Source organism: Herpailurus yagouaroundi, unplaced genomic scaffold (genome assembly GCF_014898765.1).
Source record: "Herpailurus yagouaroundi ecotype Mexico unplaced genomic scaffold, PumYag 100, whole genome shotgun sequence".
NCBI classification, from domain to species: domain Eukaryota; kingdom Metazoa; phylum Chordata; class Mammalia; order Carnivora; family Felidae; genus Herpailurus; species Herpailurus yagouaroundi.
In genome coordinates, this window is record NW_024412391.1 from 52,271,507 (window position 1) to 52,298,467 (window position 26,961).

At 38.2% G+C, this 26,961-nt stretch overlaps 1 protein-coding gene and 1 long non-coding RNA gene across 22 annotated transcripts in view; one reads left to right on the plus strand and one right to left on the minus strand.

Annotated features, from left to right (window-relative positions):
* Positions 1-26,961, minus strand: part of HDAC9 (histone deacetylase 9) — a 931,635-nt gene that overhangs the window by 890,701 nt on the left and 13,973 nt on the right. Inside the window, exon 1 of one of the 20 annotated variants that reach the window (XM_040472482.1) lies at positions 13,099-13,173. The exons of the other annotated variants lie outside the window; for them this stretch is intronic. The gene's annotated coding sequence lies outside the window, so the exon portion shown is untranslated. Of the gene's footprint in view, positions 1-13,098; positions 13,174-26,961 lie in introns of those variants that run through there. 20 annotated transcript variants of the gene reach the window in all.
* On the plus strand, positions 1,169-5,259 carry LOC121028658 (uncharacterized). Of its 2 annotated transcripts, XR_005789368.1 has the most exons (3): positions 1,199-1,695; positions 4,246-4,733; positions 4,853-5,259. It is a non-coding gene; the product is annotated as an uncharacterized LOC121028658 (long non-coding RNA). The 2 variants fall into 2 exon arrangements; XR_005789367.1 differs by having other exon boundaries at positions 1,169-1,695; positions 4,246-5,259.

Consider the following 26,961-nt stretch of genomic DNA (forward strand, 5'->3'; position numbering starts at 1 on the left):
TTTTGTTTTGTTTTGTTTTGTTTTGTTTTGTTTTGTTTTGTTTTGTTTTGTTTATAACCAGCCAAGAAGTAACCATTCATCCCAAAGAGATCTCTCTTAGCTTAAATGCTACTTCCAAAGAGTCTAAATATATCTAATCTAGATAGGATGTCACTTTTATTCTCTCGCATTTGAATCCTGGTATTCTCCTTAATTAACGCTTATCTCAATTTACTATTACATATTCACTTATGTTTAATTTCTAGTGCCTTCTCTTCCATTGTAAGCTTCATGATAGCAGGGACTGTGTCTGCTTTGTGCCAAGCATGGTTCAGTGGACAGATCATGGGGAAAGCAAATATTTGAACAAATGAAAGGATCAGGAATGAATGAGTGGATACCACAACTAATGCCCTATAAGACTCCACAGAGTTGGGAAGCCTCATGCCATATGACAATTTTCCAGAACTACTCCTCAGGATATCCAACTCTGTTGGAGACAGTACCAACATAATAAAGACCTTAGAGGCCATCCAGTCCCACCCCTGCTTTACTTCACAGATGAGAAAGCCAAGGTCCAGAGAGAAGAAAGGAGTCAATCCATATTTAAACTAACAACACACCATTTCTGCTTAATAGTCCAAAAAGAGTTTAGGGCCCTTATTAATTTCTTCATGGTAACTAAATAATAAAACTATTCCCCTAATATACCCAGGGGTTTTCCAGTCTATTCTCTGGGATTTTTTGGTAAAAATATAAGTTTCCTAGAGTTTTGGCAAAGTAGGAAGGCACTGGCTTAGATCAGGTGCACAGAGAAACTCCTGTTCTACCCCCACCTTGGTACATGGTTATGTAGTTAGACACTGAGAATTCTAACTTCATCCACTTTTTTGTGATTGTCCAAAAAAGAAAAAAACATTTTAGAGTTTAGCTTTTACTAAAACATTACCTTTACTAAAAGTGAAAATACAGTTACAGAATTATTAGGGATCTCAACCATCCACTAAATCTTTAAAAAATATGTTATAACACAATTTTGAAAATTCACCAAAATAGACATGGAAATCATAAACAAGAAAATAAACAAACTATGATGATCAAATTTAAGGTGAAATAAAAAATATCGTTAAAATCATAAACTGATGTTCTGTGAGCAAGAACACAATACCAGAATAACTGAAAGAATGATTTCAAAACTCTTCTCCATTTTCTCTGCATGGAGTCTGAAGTTCTGTCCTCTGAAGTTACTATGTGTTAAAGCATTAGCTACAGCAGTGTTAAATAAATACATAACCTGGAAAAAATAGCACATGACGCCATTCATGCTGATAAACAGGTGAACCCCCAAATTGTTTTACCAGATTAGGCACTGGGCACTACGGAAAACCGCAAGAATAAGACCCTTACTTAATGGTCCTGAGCTGGTAAACTTCAAACTAAAAAAGCAAAGAATGGGGTTTGCTATAGCCTGAATGTTTGTGTCCCCCCCAAAATTCATAAACTGAAATCCTCACCCCCAAGATAATGGTATTAGGAGGTAGAGCGTTTTGAAGGTGATGAAGTCATGAGGGTGGAGACCTTATGAATGGTACTGGTGCCTTTATAAAGGCCGCAGAGAGATCCTTAGAACTTTCCACCACATGAGGTTACATCAGGCTCTCATCAGACACTGAATTGGCCAGCTCCTTGAGCTTGGATTTCCCAGCCGTGAGAACTGTAAGAAATGAACTTATTCTTTATAAGCCACCCAGTCTATTGTATTTTGTTACACCAGCCTGAAGGGACTAAAACAGGGTTAATAAACTAAAGCCAGCAGCACAGTGGGGGTCCCTACCCGCAGAAGGGGAGAGAAGAACGGGACACTATTAGGGTTGCCAGATTTAACAAGCGGTAACAATGATAATGTAGATGCCAAATTGAATTTAAATTTCAGATAAACAACAAATATTTGCAGTCTAAATATGGTCCATGCAATATTTGGGAACTATTAATACTAAAAAAAGGTTTTGATGAGACAAAATATCAATTAACTAGCATTCTGTATTTTATCTGGCAACCTAGACACTAATGAAAAGGAAAATAACCTCACAAGTCATATGACTTTAGTTCATATCCCAGCTCCACTAATGATTTTGTGTAAGCTCTTTACATTCTCTGAGAATCACTTGAAACCTGAAAAAGTTGTTACAATCCCAAATTAAATAATAGCAAAATACCAATGTATCAGTATAACCGTTTATCCACTTACCCTCCTGTACTTCATCATTCTGTCTGAGGATGGCTTGGACTTGGAAGACATTTTTTATGTAGGTTACTAATTTTACTCCCAACTTCTCTCTTTGAATCCAAACAGTACATAAGGTGCTTAAAACCTTGGCCTGTAATAGAACTACTAATATTTTAATCCAAACCAAAACAGTATGACTTGGGAGAAATGTTTATAGCAATTTGATAGCCAGTATTAATAAATCCCTCACCCTCAGAAATGGGTGGTTTTTCCAAAGAAGGATTGGACTCTGTGGCCAATAAACTAAATTGAAAAATCTCCAACCAACTGTAATAAACACAGAATTGAAAGCTAATAAAACACCACAGGGCATTTCAAGGTAACTCAGCAGGGGAGAGCTCACCAATATTAGATGTGTTTACAGATGGTGACTAAAGATATAATAATTAATCTGCTTTTGAACTAATGAACAAATCACATGCTTCCTTAAAATACAAAGCACAAAGCTCTTAGCTGCTAATTAAGTTCAGGAGTGGAATAAACACTTGATTTGCAGTAAAGGATAAGGCTCATAAACAGTAATATACAGCTATCCAAGTCTTGCCTTTCTGACTCAGAAAAACAAGTGCCCTATTCAGGGTATAAAAATTGACATGGCACTATCATTCACCTGCGGTTTTCAAGTCTTAACAAGATCCAAGATCATTTATTATTTGACATACAGTGCTTCCTTAAGGATCTTTTACAAAGGAATTACTCCAAATTGGTTATAACAATGCTAAATGTAGTATTTTACAATGTTGATAAAAATATTTAAAGCTTGTACAAGTTCAGCCATGGAAACAGAATGCATCACACTAGCAATCCAATAGATCAGTTATTCTCTATCCCCTTCATAAGTGTTCAGTGCAGCTGACAACTTGAATAATTAAGAATTCCTCGTGTAGAATTAAATGGAATAAGATTCAGGCTCACAGATGAAAGAGGGAAGAGGATGGATGGGTAGGCAGAAAGAAAAACAGATGATAGACCAGGGGTCGACAAACTACAGCCCAATGGCCAAGTCTGGCCCCTCAGCCTGTTTACAGTGGGTTTACAGCCCACAAGGTAAGGGTGGGGTTTACATATTTTAATGGTTGAAAAAAAAATCAAAAGAAGAAAAATATTTCATGACACATGAAAATTATATGAAAGTGGATGAAACATGAAGAAGTGGTCCATAAATAAAGAGTCACTGGGACACAGCCACACCCATTTGTTTACCTATTGTCTATGGTGCTTTTGTGCAACAACAGCAGAGTGGAGTACCTAAAACAGAGGCCATGTGGCCCACAAAGACTGAAATATTCACTTTGTTCTCCTTTTCAGGATGTTATCTGTATGCCAGCTCCTGAGGCAGACAGATAAGTAGATAGATAATACAAACTACAAGCCTCTATCATCTACCCATCCCAGTAGGTTGCACTAGAATTCTAAAGCATAGTAGTTACAAGCACCGAACTACTTTAGAATGTAATTTATCATCACTTAGAAAATAAAACATAACTATCACGAGCCAGGACTCATCTTGTTGCTACATTTGATTATATGTATGTTTTTCCTTAGAAAATGGACTTTCATGAAAGGCCCAGAAACTCAGGCTGTATGTAGCAGGACTTCCGCTATTCTCTCAGCAGAGGATTTTCTGCCTTCTCCCTCCCTTTCCCTCGTGGTCTACTATCTCTGATGCTGCCTGCACACACAGCCCCTTTCCCTTCTCCAGTCTCTGATTCTCACCCACATGGCAGCCGGGCTGGGGCAGTGTCCCTGGGGCAGGAATGGCTATGGCCATCGCAAAGGGGAGAAGAAGGGAGGGAACCCTCATTCCTCAGTGCCCCTACAGCTGTTCTCAGTCACAGGTCAATTTCTTCCAACATACTCTTCTCCTTCTTTCTCACCAAATCTGGTATCTCATGGAAATGTAAGTAGATCTTAATTCAGTATTTTGAATTCACGGAAGCCCTATCATTCTTTTTGTGCACTTTCAAATTTCTCTACAGGTCTAAGAGAAATGAAAGAAGAGGGTGAAGAAGCCCCCTCCACACCACCATCTATTTCCTCTGTTGCTAACAGTTAAAAAGCGAACAACAACAACAACAAAACAACAACAACAACAACAACAACAAAAACTTAGAAAACATCAATCAAGTTATCTGTTGCTTTTGGGGCAGAAGTATAAGAAAAATGCTCTGACACTGTGTCTTGTATTAGAATGGATAATGGAAAGACAGAAACCCTGTCAGGAACAACAGCTAGAGGCTGGACAAATGGAATGGATCAGATCAATTTCCTGTATTCTCAGAAGAAAAAGAAAATAACAGAAGTGATATGAAGTGGCCAAGGCCAAGAAACTCCCCCCAAAGTTTACACCATGAAACAGCCTTACGTGACTACACCATCTCTACCCCATCCCACAGAGCTTTACCAAGATGACAGCTTATCACATGGAATCACTTAGAAATGTAAGAGCTGGGAAGGACTGTTCAAGGTTCGTTTTATATTTTCTGTGTCAAAAATACTGCTTGTAACAAAGTAGATGCTCAATAAACATTTTTGAATGAATAAACTGAGGAATAAATGAATCTATCTTACTCCCTTATTTTACAGAAACTGGAGTATTTCAAGATCACATAGCTCACTGGAGAAAGCTAAAACAAAAACTCAATTTATAAGCTCTCCCTTGCCCAAGGCCATTGTTCCCTAGTGGCGGGGAGCGTGGAGGACATGGATGACATTCACCCAACAGACCTTCTTTGTCTACCCATCTCCAGATGAGCTTGGTATTGTGCTCAGAGAAAGTGTGCAACTGCCCCGCCTCCCAGAAGATAATTCATCTGAAGCTTAGAGTCTAAGCCAGTGCTACCAGTCTGATTTTGGTGGCCAGTGACTGGTTTAGGAGCAGACTCTGACTCAGAACTTTGGCCAATGGAGAAAGGGACATCTGCTCGGGAGAAGGCCTTCTGGGAGATATTTTCCTATATATTATGATTAAAAGTCCACTCCTCATTCTTTGACCTTTCAGAGTTTGTTATTCAAGGACAAGATTCTTGTGGCTTCTAGGGACATCTCATCACCATGAGGCTATAAAGATTTCAAAGAACCTAACCTAACCCAGAGCCTTGGCTTCACTGAGCTACTGAATTAACCAAAGCCAAACCACTCATTCCAGAGTTTTTAAGCGAGAGGATAAACCATACTATTATTCAAATTGAGTAGTCTCTTGCTTGCAGCCAAAACATGTTGAATCATGTATCCATTCTTGGAAGATGCTCCATTCCCTGCCTTGGCCTTTATCCTAAAGAGTCTTCACCTAAGTTCATGGGAACCTTAGGCAACATTGTAAGGGAAAAAATAAAAAGCTAATTCTCATTGCCAAGATAGCAGGAGGGCTTCAAGTGCCCACCTCTACCCCCAGTGAAGCACTGGTCTATGCCAAGCCAAACTTCAAGCGCATTTTCCCAGTAGAAATATATGTTGTGTGGGCCCCATGACGATTATAGAGCAGAAATTGTACTATATGGTTTAAATAGGTTTTTGTAGGTTGGCCTGGAAACGTAACATTGTTTCTATGGAAAATGTTTCAAACTCCAAACTCTGTTCCAAATGAACTTTTGAATGCAACCTGTTTTAAATTGGGGGGTTGTATATTTATTTATAATTAAAATACACAAGGATGGAAATGAGCTTTCAGGTGCAAAAATCACATTTGGACTTCTCGCTTTAAATTAATCAGTGTCCCTTTGCCATTTTGGATGAAATAACTTTGAATAAAAGGGAGTAGTAATATCTTGCAGTACCAAATAAACATTAAAAATCAGAATTCAGATAACCTACCATATCTTAAAATTTGCTATTGGAGGAGGGGTTACTTTACAAATTAAATAGTGCCCATCGTGCCAAAATCTGTCATTGTAAGCAATGTCTTTAGGGCCATTGGGAAATGTTTCAAGCAGTAATTTGAATGAATGTATGAAAATATTACACCAAAATAAATTTAAAACCCAAAATAGAAAAACCTTTGTATTTAAGGATTAATCCAAACCCTTGGAGTTTTGTGTTCAAGTCAGCCAACAACTATAATTTGGTTCCCACCCCCCAACCCACACCTGCCAAAAAAAATCTCCATTTCTTGGTCCGGATACTAAAGATAGATCGGGGTATAGCAGAAAAGGTACTTCCTAGATATTGTAACTTTTTCTATTTCCTCTACAATAGAATGAAAAAAATACCATCTAGGTCCCAGACCTGTTGTGACATTTACATGATATAGCATCCCCCAGTGCTGTACTTGAAATCTAGTAAGTACTCAGTAACTGTCAGTTTCATTACTTTGTCTCCTCTTCTTTCTTACAAGAATACTGCCCTCATCTAACATATCTAAATTCTCACCAACCTACACACATAACTGACAACCAGAGTTTATTCTTCTGGTAAATATGCATATGGTCTCTAAAGAAAATCAAGTCTAGCATAATCTTTCAACTCTATGTGAAAATGAATTAACATTTTTCTCTGTCTGGTATAAAATATTACAATTGAATGCTACAGGGACTTTTCATTACTGCATTTTCTGAAACTTATATTTAAATTCTGCTGAAACCATAGATCTGGATGTAAGCTTCTGGGATTGGCATGTTGAAGAAATACAAAGGTAGTATAAAAGGGTAAAAAAGAAATGAACAATTACAATTCAAATCAAGGTTTGGTATGATACAGAGAATTTTACCTTCGCCTCAAGATCTCCTCATCTTTTCCTTGTGAACTATTAAGTTTCAGAGTTTCCAAAATTATTCTTTTATAATACAGCAACCATTTTTTACTTAAAAGTAAACTGTAATAATTAGTGAATGCCAGTTAAAATAATGATGTCTATAGCTAACATAAGACAGTAAAGATTAAACCTCAGTGTTCTTAATGCTTTGAAATTAATGTTGAAAGCAGGAATACATTCTTTTGGTTAACTTGACTGCCACACTGAGCATATCTCTGTGTATTGCTCTCTTAAAATGTTCAATTTTTTGGATGCTGCTTAGAAGCCATCTGTGTTCAACTCCTCTACCGTTAATTTGGAAGTGTTATTTGCATGTTGTTATGGTACTCATGTTACCTTGGTTCCATGACCTGTCCTTTCTCTGCTTACTAAATCTACCAAATAGAATGAGCACCAGGTAAATCAAAGAGTTGCCTTTGTTCTATGTGATTATCATACAAAGCAATTGAAGCTGCTGTCCCAAGGCTCCACAATAAAACTCAACTCCACGCAGGTAAGCAGAAGCCTATCCAGCATGGCTATCTATATTTTCCAAAGCACCAGTCCCAAAATACACTGTTTCAAAGCAATTTAATATTTTGGTGAAAAAAAGAATGGGTATCACAGAGGGAATGAGTCTTGTCAATTTTCCTAAGCCATACTTCCCACTCACAAAAATGTAAGTTTTCAAATAAAATAATTCAAATTAATTTCCCACCTCTTATACTCCAATAACCCCTATCTGTCGTGCTTTATCTCAAAATTAAAATTTATCAGTGACTAAAGAAGCAAATAAAACAGTTTCCTCTTGAAGCTCTCTACACTTCCCTCCCCAAAGTACAATTTGGTCTTCCTCACATCTCTGTATCTTCTGTTATGCTCTAAGTGCAAAATGCCCCAAAACTACCTTACTGCCAGCATGCAAACTCTCACCCTCAAGTTTCCACAAAGAGTATTCGATTCCTCAACAAGCAGCAAACTCTACAAATCACCATCACGCCCAAGAGAAGAGCAAATCAAATTGCTCTTGAAAGATACAAAGAGAAGAAAAACTAAAAGCTCTCATTCTTAATCTAAAAACAATGCATATGTATGAGCAACACTAAACTCTAAATATACATTTGTATTTCACCCACACTGCTTATGACTACAGATTTTTGCCAAAAATATTACATTTAAGTATAATACCTCAAGTTTTTGAAAATCTCCAAACACCCTATCTTTCCTCCTCACTGCCTACCTCCAACCCAAATATATTACTACAAACTTCTGGGTGAAGGACAGAAAATCTCACACTAAACATGAAAAACTGAGGTGAAGGATGTTTCCCAATGTAGGGGGAGAAAAGGTTTGGGTTTAGAACCATCTCTTAGTTTAAAAGGAATAGGCTTTAGAGGCTGAGATGGGAATGTCGGCTCTGTCTCTATATGAACTGTTTAACACTGAGAAACTGACTTAACCTTTCTGGGCCTCAGGCGTAAGATGGTCTTAATACCTTCTATGATCACCGTGTATACAAAGTATAAATAAGCAACAGGCTATACAGCACAGTTTCTCAGCCTCAGCACTACTAGCATCTTAAGCCCCATAACTGTGTTGTGGGGTCTGTCCTGTACATTGTAGGATGTTTAGCAGCATCCCTGGCTTCTACCCACTAGATGCCAGTAGCACTCCTCCCTTCTCTTGATAACCTACAATGTCTCCTGACATTGCCAAAAGTACTTTAGAGGCAAAACCTTCCCCTGTGGTATATCGCTGAACTACCTGGCTGATAATAAATGCTTACACTGTAATGGTAATAGTCATCATTATCATTATCCATTAAATACTAGTGTCCAGATAAACATTGTAGTACCATTGACATGTTACTAAAGAAAATGTTCTTTGGTGGCAAATATGGGCAGCATGGCGACGCCATAGTCAACATCCAGCAGTATGATCACCACCTGATGACATGTACTCTCAACAAGACACCTATGGTCTTTTACAGGTAGTAAAGAAATTTGGGGGAAGTTACAGGGAATATAAAATACCCACAGTTTTTGGGCACCTAGGTGGCTCAGTCAGTTGAGCATCCGACTCTTGATTCTGGCTCAGGTCATGATCCCATAGTCATGGGACTGAGCCCTGCATGGAGCTCCATGCTGTGTAGAGTCTGCTTGAGATTCTCTGTCTCTCTCTCTCTCTCCCTTTCCACTCTCCCCTGCCTTCTCTCTCTCCCTCTCTCTCTCTCTCTCTCTCTCTCAAATTAAAACACACACACACACACACACACACACACACACACACACACACACAAACACACACACACAGCTAAAAAAAATTATTGCCACAAAGCACTACTTTTCAGTCCTAATGTTAATTTGTAGCAGAGCGGTGACCAAAATACTGACACACTTACTCCTAGTTCAACAGATATTTCATCTCACCATGACAAGTATTTAGGAAAAATCCAAATTAGACAGTCAGACTTTCCAGTGTCTATTCACTGTCCAAGTGCATTTTCCCACTAATTCCTTTTGGTAAACTAGCTAAGTTGCTCCAACTTTCTTCCTGTTTCCTTCACTATATTACCCAGCTCTTCAGGAGACTGACAGCTCTCTAGGGTCTAGAAGACAGAAGACAGATTTAACCAAGGCAAGTTTGGTCAGCAAGAAACTGATAGCTTCAGTCTCTCTAGTATGCCATCACAAACATTTTCTATGGCAAACATCCGCAGCTAGGATAGAACAGATAGCCTTTCATATTTCACTTAACCAATGTACATTGCTTGGTCAGATCAGTTTTGCCTCGAAGACCTACTCAAACACTACTGCTTGATGTATTTCTAAGAATTTTTACTATTAGAAGCATGGGACACAGTGTCTATGCCTTCTAAGGAAAAGGCATGGAATGACTACTGATGCACTCCGATTTCAAATATAACAACTTTTCTATTACAGGGTTGTAACCTAGCATTTACTAGAAGGTCCCTGTTAGGGGCAGATTGTAAGGTTTGCTACCATGTTCTTGAGCAGAGGATCAGCAACAAAAAATTATAGCAAGAAACATCAGTTTTTGCTGGTCCTAAATATGGTAAGGAAGGATGAATGAGTTTAACTCTAGAGTAGCTTTAGACAAAATATTCTGGAAGAAAAAAAGTTCATCTTTGGTATCCCCATGCGGACCCACCTGTGGTTTTTATGGTATGTATGCCCCCTCCCCCAGCCTAAGACACTCTATTCAGAGCACCATTTTTCAGATGCCAGATTTCCCTTATGTACTTACGCTGGTCAGTATCCTCTTAGAGCCCAGATACATATCTTCCAAGTCCATCATTAATGTGATAAATTAATCCATGTCACAGTGTTAATGGCCCTCGCTAACAAGAAAATGCAAAAACAGAGTCTGGTGGCAAAATAAATGAAGATTTGGAGACTAGTAATTTTGACCTAGTTACTTTTATAAGCCCTAATCTTTAAACTGTGTTATAATAACATAGATCGCATAGGTCGCTGCACAGAATGCAGTGTTTAGCACACAGTGAACATCAATAATTGCAACTATATTACTAAATTCCTCTATTATATCCTACCTTGAAGTCACTCCAATAATGAAATTTTTAAGCAGGCTAGAAAATAAGGAAATTATGTTGACAATTTTCACAATAAAAAGGGGAATAAGGTATAGCAAAGAAAGAGAATTTCAAAAGGAAAATAGGAACCCTCTGTTCTGCAGATGTGGAAACTGACATGGCCAAAGCAAGAGCACCATGTTTATCTATCATTCCTTTCCAATGGCTTTTACATCCTTTCTACTCAGATTAAGTCAGGTTAGGTATCTGTCAAAGAAACATAAATACTACCACTATTTTGGCTCTGATTCCCATGTTCTAGTCTCTAAAGGGACAAGTCAAGAAAAAGTGAGAAGTCAGAGACAAATGTCATTATTTGGGCCATTGGTAAAGTAGGGATAATAAAAATACATTCTTCATGGGATTCTTGTGAGGAGTATATAAATATTACACATTAAGCAGTGGGCCTGGCATAAGGAAGTCCCATAAATGTCAGCCATTAATGTTATGTAGAAGAGTGTGACATCTTACCTTCACCCACATAGCAAATGAAACCCAGAGAGATGAAGTGATGTTGCAAAGCTATGTGCTGGACGTGGAAAAAAGAACCCAGTATTCTCATGTTTCTGATGAGGAGAAAAAGGAAAATGTGGACCAAGGGGAAAGAGCAAGTCCACAGAGCACTACCATGAACTCTCCACCACCATTCAAACGCACTCTAGCATTAGTTTCCTAGGGCTGCTCTAACTACCACAGATGAGGTGGCTTAAAGCAACAGATATTTATTCTCTCCCTGTTCCAGAGGACAGAAGTCTGAAATCAAGGTTTTAGCAGGGCCATACACCCTCTGAGACTTGGTAGAATCCTTCCTTGCCTCTTCTTACCTTCTGGTGGTGGCTGGCAGTCCTAAGCATTCCTTGCCTTATGGCTGCATCCCTCCAATCTCTGCCTCTGCTGTCATATGGCTTTCTCCCTGCATGTCCCTGACTCTCTCTCTCTCTCTCTCTCTTCTCCTCTTATTATAAGGACACTGGCCCTACTGGATTAATGGCTCACCCTACTGCAGTATGACCTCATCTTACCTTCTTTTTAAGTTTATTTATTTATTTTGAGAGAGAAAAAGAAAGAAAACACACAAGTGAGGAAAGAGGCAGAGAGAGAGAGAAAGAGAATCCCAAGCAGGCTCCAAGCTGTCAGTGCAGAGCTGGATGTGGGGCTCCATCTCACAACCGTGAGATCATGACCTGAGCCAAAATCAAGAGTGGGACACTTAACCAACTGAGCCACCCGGGTGCCCCAGACCCCATCTTATTTTGGTTGCATCTGCAAAGACCCTTTTGTCCAAATAAGGTCACAATCCCAGGTACCAGGGATTAGAACTTGAACATACTGTTTTGGAGGAACACAATTCAACCACAACACCTCTCTCATCTGGAGACATTTTACTTTGTTTTTGTTTGGTTTGTGTAGCCAGTTTTTTCGTGCGTTTTTTTGTTTTTTGTTTTTTGGGGTTTTTTTTGCAGGGAGGGTGTTGGAGGGAGGGTCAGTCTTAAATGAGAAATTCACTGAAATGTTATTCATGCTAATGGGCCAACTTAGAATTATTGTAATAAAAAGGCAACTCTGTCTACTTAACCATGTTTACTTCCCAAGCCCATTAGTGGTTCCATGTGGTGAGAAAAATTTCCCACTCACTTTATCAAATTTAGCACATTTATTTAGTCTGAGTCAATGTCTGAAATATCCTTTCATACATTTAAGCTAACTTTTCCCAAGGTCATGCAGCAAGATAGAAGTCATAGATCTTTCCCCTGTGAGTCAGTCACTATAAAATATAGCACTGAATTTGGGTGAAAGAAAGGTGATGAAATGTGCCTGGAATAATACAGAGTTGGTTTTTCCCCATGTAACACATTTGCATTGTATTTTATTTTATACATATCTGAACCAAAACCAAAGCACCACTGACCTAAAATGAACTATAATTTCATACGAATGTATCTGTAATGAAATAGATTTGAGACTGAGAAACACTTTCTTTCCAATCACAGCTCAAAGTAAAAGGGAGTACATGTTGCTATCTATTAATATCCTTTGAGCGAAGTGGTACTTAAAGAATAAAAATGGTCACTTTTCCCTTGTCGTAAAACATCAGCAAGTCACATAAAATATAACTGTTCCAGTCAGGCATTCATCACTGCTGAATTTTTGTGTCAGATTCTCTCAGCCTGGAATGTTTCTAATATGAATTTAGTTAATTTTGATAAAGAGAAATTCACTCAATTCACCTTAAAAAATGAACTAATCTAAGCTCTGGTCATACATGCAAGGCACAAAGCAATCTGTATTAAATTTTCACCAGAAAACAGTTACCAAATTTGATCTGGCAGAGTAAAGTCTCTCAGCACGAAATCATTGAGAAACATGAGAGGCCTTTTCTGGAATTTTATAACGTGGATGAAATTTTCTCTTTAGGAATAAACATTACATTTCATATACATACTTGAATAACTATAGAGATACGAGCCAAACATGGGGCTGACTACATACAAGCAGTGTAGTGAAGTGTCTAGGATCCACGTGGAGTCAGATCAGACTGCCTGGTTTGGAAGCCATGCCTTGGAAGCTGCAATAAATTAAAACAGCCACTCAATCTCTCTAACACTCAGTGTTCTCAGCTGTAAAAGAGGGATGATGATAATAGTACCAACATCGAGGATTTTAATGAATAATAGATGAAATGACTATAAAATCTTTGGCATAATGCCTAATGTTATTATTATTAAGAGCACGGATCCACACCTGGCAGGTATGGCAAACTGCCTGGTTTCAAATCACAGCTGCTATGAAGTACTGGCATTGAAATATTGGGCAAGAAACTTCATCTCTGTGAGCATCACATTCTACTAAAGGGGAAAATAATAGTAACTACTTCAAGAATATCAAATGATATGTATGAATTGCTTAGCTCAATACTGGAATACACTAAGATCTCAGAAAAAATATATATACTTCGTTATATCTTCCTGGTGGAATTTAATTATGCAAATAATTTAATAATTGGCTTTTCACTTACACACACTGCAAATTTCTTTGTCATTTAATAATTATTCTCATAAATCCAAAACAAAGAATTATTCCATGCCTAGAGGGTCAGAAATATTTTTGCAGGTATGAATAGTGCAAGATTGATCAGGACAGGGATTTTTTTTTTTTAAGTTTATTTATTTTGCGAGAGAGAAAGAGAGAGCATGAGTGAGTGAGGGGCAGGGAGAAAGGGAGAAAGAGGGAGAGAGATAATCCCAAGCAGGCTCCAAGCTCAGAGCAGAGCCCAATACGGGGCTGAGTCTCACAAAATGTGAGATCAGGAGCCAGCTGAAATCAAGAGTTGGACACTTAACCAACTGAGCCACCCAGATGCCTGTAGACAGGGATTTTAGAAATATTCCTTTTAGACCCATTCTCAGTGCTCCCAAGTAGTCCATGAATAGTTTACTTAAATTTCACTCTTTTCTAACATATTTTAGCTGCACAGAAACTAACATATTTCAAACAAGAAGTCTGGAAACAACCAGAAAATAACCAAGTAATGTGTGCAGCTATACTTGTTTAAAGCATTCAGATACAAAAAGTATTATCAGGCAGATTCTCAGAATACTTTCCTCCTTGCTGAACTTTTTCACAGGAGCCTTCCCAGCAGCCACACTTGGTAAAGAGAGCCTGTTAACACTGGTCCCCTTTCAAGTCCAGGATTGTGTCTCACTTCCTGAACTGCTCTATCTAGACTGACACTGAAGAATGGATCCTCTTGTCCAGCAGGAACTGTCTGATGGCTTTACTTACCAATTAAAAGTAAAGTCTAGATGGAGGCCAAAAAAGTTTCTCCTAGGCCAGTAGGTATGGAGACTGAAAAGGCTGCCTTCCCAAATAAGACAGCCTTAAACTGGTGAGAAATACAAGTGCAAAGGTTGGAGCTACACAGGGCCTTAGAGCCTCCCCTTTAGCAAACACTGTTAATTGGCTAACCAAAGCCATTCTCTCCTATGCTGTCTCTTGCTATAGATGTTGGGAAACTAAATATTCACTTTTCAATCTCTTCTGTAGCTAGGAGTGGACAACGAGGTATAAGCAGAACACTGCTAAGGAAGTGCTAAGGTTCTCTAAAGCTTTTGCTTTTGTGATTAAACAAGACACCACCTGCCTGGTGCTGTCCCTCCCCTGCCCCACCCCCTTTTTTCTACCTAGAACATGAACGTGAGGTTGAGAACAGCAATAGCCTCCTGCAACCATGAATCAATCAACAAACACAAGGACCAGCTACTGGAGCAGGGCCACAACAGTGTTCTAACTCTAATAACGGAAATAGAGAGTAAGGCATTATTCTTTTAAACATCAAGGCTAAGATGCCAGGATCGTCAGCCAGATGGCTGAAGTGGTATTAGATTTACGAAGGAGGTAGGTAACACAGTGTCAGATTCAATTATGGTCACTACAATGACAACAAGGAGCCAGCTGTCTGAATTTTCAATACCAATATCCACATTTAGCATCATCAGTACCAATATCTCTGAATACTTAGGCCAATTATTTAATATGTATTTGAGAAAACAGATCTTAAAAGACTTGAAATGTTAAACTACCATGCAAATGTAAAATAGTTCTTTATTTTACTATATTTCAACTGAGAGGCAAATAAGGACTGTAAATCTTAATAATGACAAACTAATAGAACTGAGACAGGATAAGCAAAAATGTTATGTATGCATTTCTTTGATTGAAGCATATATATAAGTATGAGTGTGTTAAAAGCAAGAATCCAAGTGAAAAAGTCATAAATTATAATGCTGAAGAAAGTCATGTTCCAAAATAAGACTTGTTTTCTTCAGCAGTCTGGATAACATTTTACCTTGTGTTCAAACTATCCATGCATGCAATGAATGCAGTTTAGTCAACCTCAAATTATACCCCATTTCTGATCATCTTGTAGAAGCTCAACCTGTGTCCATGGAAATGTAGCATCACATTGCAGGGCTAAGTAAAAGAAACAATACTTGGCATTTAAATGCATGAGGTACCTTTAAATTGACTCCTTTTTTATTTAAATATCTCCACCGAAAAACAGACTAAAATTTCAACTCATATTTCAGAAATTAAATCAACATGAAAATTCACCCTGGTCAATCACATATTCACCTCTCATTCTATAAGTTATTCATAAATTAACTGGTTCCTTTCTGAGTTTCTTTTCTTGAGCTCATCCTTCCCACTTCTTCAATTACAATTCACTGATGTAAATGAGTTTAATGTACCTGTACTTGAATTTATCACATCTTATGTTATCATTCCTCATCCTTAGAAAAATAAGGCTCCTCCTATTTTTCAATTTTCCCACAATTTTCTCACAGGTCTGCATTTCATTTCCTACCATATGTTTGTCACCTTCTTCCAACATTTACTTCTACCTTCTACACCATCAATCTCTCCCTCTCTACTAGCTTTCTTCATTAGGGCTATAAATCCATTCAAACAAAAACACAAACAAAAAACCCCCAAATCTGCAAATGTCTTCTGGCTACCTATAACCTAGTACCTAAGGAACATCCCTTCTCTGCTTTTCAAAAGAGTAGATCCCTTGTTTCCAAACATCCCATATATACAACCATTGTGTGCTATTAAGTGTTTAGCAATCAGCTCCAATAAAAAAAAATATATGTTTATATATGCGTGTGTGTTTATTATAAATTTTACTAGTATAAAAGAGACATAGCACAGAATTTACACATAATAATGAAATATACAACATTCTTTACCTTAAATTCCACACAGAAAACTGCTTTCTTTTTTTTTCCAACTTGTTTCTTACAAAGTGCTTTCATTGATATTTACCAACTCTGGTGTGCTCTGACATGAATGAATGTTGGTTGATATTTTCTTTTACATTAATAAATAAGATGAAAGTGAAACAATGAATGTCAGAACTTCTCTTGCTCATCAATATTGGGAACAACTTCTCTGTTGAATTAGATAATATTTTACATATATGAAGAATATTTGGAAAAATATTTCTTCAATTTTTGTACCATTTACAATGCAATTGCTACATATCCAACATTCTTTTGAGTTTAGTCTGCATTATTAACAATATATCTATCCCTTTAAGTCTGGACAATCAGCACAACAAAATCTCACATTTGCAGCATTTGCCAATTTCCATGGTATCAATACTCTCACTATGGGAAATTTCAAGATACCAAAGTGAAGTCAGTGAACATAGACTCCAGAAGAGGTAGGCAGTAGGACAATTTTATATGGTACATCCATATCCAGATAAACTAGACAAAAATAACATTAAGAGCATAGACAATAAGAGAATGTAGTAAAATAATTAGGAAGGATGAATTTTGAACATTTACTATACTGATTTTTAATAAAATGTCTTTAATTGTAATGATACATAATTCAGTTGACAGTAATGGCTATGTTTAACAACGAGCCTGCATCTTTGCTGAAAATTTAACAAGCTGGCTCTCACAAGTCAGTGTAAACCAGTTCCAGGTCACCAGTGCATGGAAATATGGCTTATACAATACGTACCTGCTCTTGCTAGAGCCAACACAGACTTTCCGTTACCATTTCATGGGAGCTTTTGCACACCTGTCTTATTTGACCTCTCTGCCACATTCCCAACACTTTACACACACTGCCTTTCAACTACTTTCAACTTTCAACTTTCTTTCAACTACTCTGCCAAGGTTTTCCACATTCATCATAGAACTTTATTCATTCACCATTCTCCTTAAACATTCATGTTATTCTAACCTCAGTCCCTTTTCCTGCTCATTTTGCAAACCCAGTCTAGGCAATCTCACTAATGGGTTTAGTTAAGCAACAATTTACCAATGACCTCAAATCTCTTTTAGCAGACCAGGCTGTTCTGCTAAGTACCAGAATGGATTGCACAATGCCGTATGAGTTAGGTCCCCTTCTTATTTATTTACTAATTAAGTAATGAGTTGGGTAATTATGTGTTTGTGTCTGTCTCTCCCACTAAGCTGTAAGCTTCACAGGTACCTGGAACATTGTGACTCTTTTCTTGCCATAGTCTCAGGGTCTAGCACATTATCTAGCACAGAGTAGCTACTCTGGGAATCAATAAAGGTATACATTGAAATAAGCATTTCAAACTAAACAAGTACAAAACAGAGCTCAGTAAATGCCCCACAAAATGTGTTTCTCTCTTGACTCTCAATCATACCAAATGGTGCCAATATGTAACCCTGCCTCATCTGAAAGAATCCAAGACTACCCTTTCCCCTTATTTTTCTTATCCAGTCACTGACGACAATCTACCTTCTCATCACCTAAACAACTTGCAAAGCTTTTCCTTCTTCCTCACCATCACTCTTGCTACCTTAGCTTAGACTCATTCTTGCCTGGACCACTACAGTAGCCTCCTGAGCTCCCTGCCTCCTGTTTTCCCCTATTCCGACTCAAATTCATGGTACTACCAAAACAACCTCTTTACAAGGATGACTGTGGCCATCTCTGTTCAGTAGTCTATCAGTGGTGTGCTACCAGCTAGAGAAGAAACTCCAAACTCCATCCCCTAGAACTTATAAAGCCCTTTGTGGTCAGGACCTCATCTGGTTTCCCAGTCTCACCACCTTCCACTTTCCTAGAAAGCATCTTCACTCCATTTGCATTTACATGGCTGTAGTTCCCCACCCTCTTTCACATCTCTGGGCCTCTATACTTTGACTTCTCTCAACCTGGAATATCCTCTCTCTGTTCTCCACTTGGTGGTCAAGGCTCATTGCATGCTCTTTTTTTTTTTTTTTTTTTTTTTGACCTCCAACAAAGACCCCTCCCACTCTATTTTCATAATGCTCTGACCCTTCTATGACTATATTTATCCCCTCCTATAATGATTACTTTTGAATATTTACTTCTCCCCAACTAGACTATGAACACTTGCCCAAAATTGACTATATCGACCACAGAGACAAGCACAGAGTAGGAATTCAGCACTCCTTGTAGGACTATGAAATGACAAGCCATTTATTCTGCAGAGAAAATACACAACTAAGTAGCTGTTGCCCCTTTTAAAACCATTCACCTTGAAAGTTAGCCACTTAGTTTAATGATGGTGGCATTACTCCAAGTATTTTTGGAAGTCGACTTTCAGAACTGTCTGGGGAATGTTCTTTAAATTATCTCAAGTGAGGCCAAAAAAACATCATTCTGAACAGATATGAGGCCTAGGAGGAATCACAGCACAAGTGATACAATTCTCTGTAGAAAACGAGGAATGAAATATGTACCAGATCACATAATGATTGATGTGGGGGGACTAATAAACTGGCTCAAAGGTATATCTACAGAGAAAATCTCAAAAAATATTTTGAGCAATATCTTAATAATATTTTGTCATATTAAAGACATTTACAAGTCCTTAAGATGATTTCTCTGATAGAGCAATATTAATGTGGATGTATAGTTATTGGTAACTTGCTTGATCCACTATATGAAGCTCTTTCAATTAACATTTCCCAAAAAACATCCAATGTGAATAGGTATCTAATAGAAACTGGTGATTAAAGAAATTTAATACACAGTATTAAACAAGGTTAAAAGGGTTTATTTACTCACAGACTTTTCAGAGATATTAATATCTTAATATGACTCTCCATGACATCTATCTATGGTACACGGAGCTTATCAAATTCTTTTAACTTCATGATCTTTTCTTTTTTTTAAAAAAATTTTTTTTTCAATGTTTATTTATTTTTGGGACAGAGAGAGACAGAGCATGAACGGGGAAGGGGCAGAGAGAGAGGGAGACACAGAATCGGAAACAGGCTCCAGGCTCTGAGCCATCAGCCCAGAGCCTGACGCGGGGCTCGAACTCCCGGACCGCGAGATCGTGACCTGGCTGAAGTCGGACGCTTAACCGACTGCGCCACCCAGGCACCCCTTCATGATCTTTTCTTCTTGCAGATATTGTAGGATTAATGTTCCATATACTTTGAGAAATCTGTTGTATGGAAATAGGTGCATCTTTAGAAAATATGACTTGTAATCTGAAACTATACTGATACCAAAAGCTATAGATGAGGTTACTGAAAATATATTCTAACTGCCTTATATAATGTATCTCATTTATCTTTACAACAGTCTTGTAGTATAGATAGTACTAGGATCCCCAAATTATAATTAAGGACAGAAAGGTAGAGAAAACTTAAGTAACCAGTCATATACCACACAGCTAGTTAGAAATGGAGACAAAATGTCACCCTGTCATGACCAACCCATGGGTCAAAAGCTTAACCTGGGCACTGAGTGGGTTCTGCACTGCCTCTTGGACTGAACACAAGCTCTCCTGGAATACACTGCCTCTTCATCATTTCCCTATTTCCACATGGCTAATTACTACCTATTACTTTAAGGTTCATTTTATCTATTTTCCCTGGGATGCCTTCACTGCCAACTGACTAAAAATAACCATCCCCATGGTACCTTATTCCTTTCATGGAACTTATAAATTTACTGGCTTATACAAACTGCACATAGAGACCAAACTCGCACAGCCTCAGAAAAAAAAAAGCTTTTGACCAGCTAACACATCCCAGACAAGAGAAAAGTTTATGGTCTAACCTCATTTTCATTGTTTTCCCAGGGTAAATTTGGGTAAATACCACAATAATAAATTTGAAATTCTGCTTTAAACATTTCAAAGTAGTTGCAGGAATATCATCCCATCTGTATCTCAACTTTTAAAGGAAGAAAACAAGTTATCTTTGTAAGTGGAAGAACCTGAGTTTTTAAAAAAGCTAAGTGGTTCAACATGCAAATCAGTCTATCCCAGAACAGTACTGCACACATAGTAGGTACTTAACCGATGGCTGGTTAAATGCTTGAGTAAGGCTAACTTAAATTCTGACACTTGTCACCCTTCAGCACTCCTTACACTCCAGTGCGCCACCTCCAGGTGTAGCAGATACTGTTGATGCCTGCCCACATCCCATGGCCATTATCACTCAAATGAATGCCCACAGACTTTCAACAGCCAACACTTCCATTTAGTCACCTGAGGGTTTTCTCCCCTCTCCACAGCAGGCTAGAAGCAGCCTCAACTAAGGAGTAACTGGTTCTGTGGTGTCTTGGATACACAACTCTAAGGGATGCTTTCTTGCAATTTCCCCCACCCCCAAATTAAGCTTCAGTTGCCCAAAATGGTAGCTGGCTTAATACACACCCTTTACTGACTGCCTTTCCTACCCCCATCCATGTATTCTTTGCATCCTAAAGAAACTACCTGCTCTCCAAACCTTTGTCTTAGAGTCGGATTCTGGGAAATGAAACAATGTAGGATAGGAAAGTATTTCTAGTTTTAAAAAACAAAGGTAAAGGGGCACCTGGGTGGCTCAGTCGGTTAAGTGTCCGACTTCGGCTCAGGTCATGATCTCACGGCTGGTGAATTCGATCCCCTCAACAGGCTCTGTGCTGACAGCTCAGAGCCTGGAGCCTGCTTCAGATTCTGTGTCTCCCTCTCTTCCTGCTACTCCCCAACTCGTGCTCTCTCTCTCAAAAATAAATAAACATTAAACATTTTTTAAACAAAGGTAAAAAAGTCAGGGATCACTTATAAATAATTTAGTATAATCACATTTTTCAAAGAGAAAACATTAACCAGCCGCTATTTGTCACTGCACAGTGAAAACAATCCAAACTGGGATGTTAGTACATGAATTTTAACTTATGAATTTTCTGACATGAAAAGGAAAGAAAGACTGCTTTGAAAAATACAGAAGACACTGTAAAAATCTGTTGGGCAAAGTGCCATTTTAATACCCACTTTAGGCCTTCCTAAAGGCCTAAAAATACCTTCCTGTTAGGCCTCTAACACCTTCCTCAGGTGCACAGGCTGAGAAAAGTAAAATTTCTCACATTGTATTAATCTATTCTTTTTGAAATAACTTTTTAAAGGCGGGGAAGAGGAGAGAAGAGAGAGGAGAGATCAGGTTGTTTTAATAAAGTCATCTGATTACACAGGATTTCTTAAATGGCCCCAGATCTCTGATTTTCAGTATAGCAAATATAAGCTCTCTCTCCCATATGCCTACATTTGATGCCACTGAGTATGCTCATTCATTCGTTCAAAATTTGACAATGCTTTCTATGGAGACTTATGAGGATCTACTTGTAGAGATAGAAAAATGAAATACACACAGCTATCCCCAAGGAGTCCCCAATCCAGATAGTGAGACAGAAAAATGAACAGTTAGCATTCAGGATGACAATGGATGCTGAGGGTATTTGGGGGTCACAAAGGACATGCTCCTAATCCCCACAGGGTTGGAGGAATGGAGCGTGGAGTCAGCAAAACTGGATTAAGACTCTTATAAAATGTTTGCTTTAAAATATCGTTCCCCATACCTGGCCCACCATATTTTATTTAAAATAAAAAACTACAAAACATGAACTTACAAGCACAGTGAAGTTAAAGGAGCTTCTTTCTAGATTTTCTGGTTGCAAAATCTGGATAAGTGCAACAAAGTTAATGTCTTTTCATACTGTAGGGTGCTCCTCCTTGTTTCAGGAGGGTCTACCTAATCCTTGTAAGTAATCCAGCAACAGTGATGTATAGGAAGGAACTCCAGAGGATGTGAGATCTTCACTGAAACTTGAAGGAAAATCAGGAATTCTCTAGATGGGCTGAGAGAGAAAAGAGTGGACAGAATTCTTCTGGCAGAAATGTGTAAATGGGTAAGACTGAGAGATAGCACACAACTCTTCCAACAGTTAGTAGATTCGTACACCGACACAAGGGGGAAAGGGGCAGGTAGGGGTGTGGGAAGACGAAAGGACTGGGAAAAGAGACTGGAAAGATCAGCAAAAGTCATGTCTGTTATGGTCTCTGATTTATTTTTTGAGGTATAATTCACATACCATAAAATTTACCCTCTGAAACTGTACAATTGAATGATTTGTTTAGTATATTCACAGAGGTGTACAACCAACAGCCCTACCTAACTCTTCATCACCCTTCAAAAGAAACCCATATGCTTTTGCGGTCACAGGCCAATTCCCCTCCCCCTAGTCACTGACAAACACTACTCTATTCTTATCTCTGGATATTTCATTTAAGTGGAATTATACAAATGAGACCTTACAAAAGGCCTTATAAGTCAGGCTTCTTTCACTGAGCATACTGTTTTCATGTCTTATATATCAGTGTTTCATTCTTTTTTATGGCCCAGTAATATTCCTTTGGGTGCCTGTACCACATTTTGTTTATCTATTCACCAGCTGGTAGACATTTGGGTTGTTTCCACGTTTTGGCTATTATAAATGGATAAGAACATTCATGTACACATTTTGTCTAAAAACGTGGTTTTAATTCCCTCTCTATGCCTGAGGGAAGTGGAACCGCTGGGTCATATGGTAACTCTATGTTTAATTTTTGAGGAACTGCCAGACTGTTTTCCAAAGTGGCTGCACCATTTTACGTACATACCAATGCTGGAGTATGAAGTCATCCAGAAGTCAGGTGAGCCACTCAAAGTCTTGAGGCTGGTAATAGTTATACTAAAATTTTAATTTTAGAAAGGTCACTCTAGAAGCAGTGTGGAGAATGATTAAATAATTTGGATAAGAGGTATAAAAGTAATCTAGTTGCCTACTGCAAAGAAACCAGTGAGACAACAAGATAGTCTAATTAGGATAATAATAGTAGAGATGGTGGAGGAAGTGAAATTGAAAAGGAAGAGGAAGGAAAGGGAAATCACATTTTTTTTTCCTAGAGAGAGAGAGAGAGCACCTATGCAAGCATATGGGAGAGGCAGAAGGAGACAGAATCTTAAGCAGGCTCCATGCTCAGCACAGAGCCCAACATGGGGCTCAATCCCATAACCCTGGGATCAGATCCGAGCCAAAATCAAGAGTCAGACACTTAGCTGACTGAGCCACCCAGGCACACCAGAAAGGAAAGTGCCTTTAAAAATTATTAAGTTAGGGGCACCTGGGTGGCTCAGTCAGTTAAGTGTCCAACTTTAGCTAGGGTCGTGATCTCACAGTGCTGACAGTCAGCTCAGAGCCTGGAGCCCGCTTAGGATTCTGTGCCTCCATCTCCCTCGGTCCATTCCCTGCTCCCTCTCCCTCACCCTCTCTCAAAAACAAGCATTATTTTTTTTTAATTTAAAAATGATCAATTTAAAACAAATTACACATGAAGGTGAGTATCATAAACATAAATGCCTAAAAGATCAGGCAAGAAAGGAAAATAAATAAAATACAAGATATAAGCAATAGGGAATGGTAGACACTATAACACAGAGGAAAGAACACATCTAATCAAAAAATAGCAGCTATAACTCAGCTCTAACAACCCCAATGCTATGGGAAATGTAGATGTAGTAGTATTGTCCAATCTCCTTGGTCAAGAAAAACCAAACTGGGTTTCATGTTAAATATCCAGATTTTCAAATATACACAATTAATGCAATGTTTCTTTAAATTCTGTGATATCAACAAAACATGCCAATGGCTGTAGTTTGTGATCTCTCCAGCATGAAGCGAAAGGAACAGTGAGCCAAGAAGCAGAGTGTGTGCACAGGGCAGGGGTGGACTCAAGAAGATCCTACAAAGGAGACAGAGGAGAGAGCAGAAGCAGAGGAGGAAACTGTAATGGTGTGACATCACAGAGGCTCAGGGATAGATTCCAGAGAGGGGAGTAAGTAGTAAACAGTGTAAAATGCCAAGGGTGCCATTTCACACTAGCACTGAAAAGTGGACTTCAGGATTTGACAACTATGAAATACAAAATATTTTCAGGAAAATGAAAAAAAAGAATCTGATGACTGTGAGCAAGTATAAAGCTGAATAATTTAGCTTTCTCTCACTTGTCAAACCTTGTTTTCTCCAAAAGTCAGCATAGGAACTATGGGCCCCAAATTTTTGTTTACGTTTCTCAAAGAGCCATCATTACTTATGTGGTCCTCTTCAGCTGATAGATACTGGACTAGTTCAATTTTTTTAATCATGTCCAAAGAACAAGTTTTAATCTCTGTGATGCATGATCACTTGCTCTCTTAAGCTTGCACTTATAAAAATTCACTACCGACCTGTCTTATAAACAGACAAACAAAAAAAAAAAATTGGGAGAACAGTGTAAATAACTTTGCCTGTGTGTGACAGAGACGCAAAATAACAGTGGCTTAGATGAGAGAAATTTCTTCCTCATTCACATAAAGCTTCAAGCTGGTTTGGCAGCTCTGCCTCAAGAAGTCATCGTCACTGTCCCAGGCTTTTTAAAAACAATCCTGTTGCTCCTCTATCCTTAGAACGCTGGCCTCTTAAGGAGGTCTCAGAGAGTACACCACCATATCCACATTCCAGCAAGTTAGAAGGGAAGAGAGAGCCCACGCCTGTGCTTTAATGGCCCATCTGGAAGTCACTCAAATCTCTTCTGCTTGCTTTCTACAGCCAGAATTTTGCCACATGGCACAATTCCTAGCTGCAAGGGAGGCTGAGAAGTATCATCTTTATTCTGTGGGGTCTGATCCCAGCAAAACTTCAGAGGCTCTGGGTTTGAGGACAATGGAGAAAGGAGATACTGGGAGATAATTAGGAGTCTCCACCACACAGTGGTATTTAATTTTCAAAATTCTGTTCTTAAAATTCTAGAAATAATTTATATTTTGGTTCAATTTTACAAGAGAATATAAATCTGGCCTAACCTTTATGCTTAAATACTGGAAACAGAGCAATGTAACATTGCCACAATTTTGGATTCATCGTGCTGGTATTTATGACAGTGCTGAAGAAAGTTAAAGTTAATTTTAATTTGTTCTTACAAAATTATTTTCCTAAGAATTCTAAAGCAACTCTAGTCTTCCTGCCATGCTTAACAACTAGCTTTCAAAAGACTACATTAAAACTCAAACTATAAAATACAAAAATCATTGACATATTCCTACAGCATATGGAACTATACCACCTCAAAGATTCTTTTAAATTAACACAGCCAATTGTGCCCTTACTGCCAGAAAATGCTTAAAGTAACAACATGCATGTACCAAAGCAAGATGTGCTCCTGAATTTTGTCATTCTATTCTCATATAAGTTCACAGTGCTATATTTTATCACTTAAATACTAGAGAAAACCAAAAATAAAATAGTTCAACAGCACATAGTTCACTACTTACTTGATATGTAAACATTCTAGAGGCCTACCCATGAACTACAGAATCTCCTAAATAAATATAAAAAGGAACTCCATAAAAAGTGATACAATTTAAAAGACAGCAATTTTTTAGCTGTTTTATGGTCATTCACATCCTATAAATTCAAAAATATATTATACACAAAGCTACCTGACTTTAATCCTTCTTAAAAAACAAGCTAATAGGATATACCACTTCCTTATAGTAGCATGTTTTATCCACTTAAAAATATGTAAATTATGTTTAACTAATTTAAATTCTTAATTTATGACTGGCTTGCCTTAAGAATTTTGAATGGCTAGGGCAATGATTAAAATCATCAAGCATAATATGGGACATAACTGACCACTAAAACTTAATTTTTAAAATTAAAAATTCAGTATGAAATATTCATTATAGAAAGTTTGGGGGTGCCTGGGTGGCTCAGTCAGTTAAGCGTCCGACTTTGGCTCAGGTCATGATCCCACGGTCCGTGGGTTCGAGCCCCGCGTTGGGCTCTGTGCTGACAGCTCAGAGCCTGGAGCCTGTTTCAGATTCTGTGTCTCCCTCTTTCTCTGACCCTCCCCTGTTCATGCTCTCTCTCTCTCTCTCTCTGTCTCAAAAATAAATAAATGTTAAAAAAAAATTAAAAAACAAAAGTTTGGAAACTACTGAAAAATAAAAAGAATGTCCAATAAACTGCATTAAAGTGAGTATTACATACTTAAATCATGTCCAAAGTTATCCTGACCAACAAGATTTTACATGGAAGAGAAAAATGAATGGAGGACACACACTTCTAATCAAGACAGAGCAACAGGGATGGGAAATGTACTCTGCTTATAAAAATGAAAGTGCTGTACAAAATATATGGAACAGCAATTTTCAAGACACTGGATACCAGGCAATAATCCTTGAGAAATGGGAAACATAAGGCAAACCCTAAGAAATGGGAAAACTGATGACATGAGTACTATGCCTATTTCAGCTTCTAGATAATAGCTCAGGGAAGAAAAATCAAGACAGCCCAGCACAGCTCCTGAACTGAAGAGATGTACTTGAGAATCTACGGAGATCAGAGAAGCTAGAAATCTCCAAACAGAGTTCCAGAGCAATGAGAGCTAAATAGAGATATCTCCAAAGATTTGCAGATAACCCTCAGGTATTCCTCAAAGTACTGATCAGCACAATATATAAGGGAAACAACACA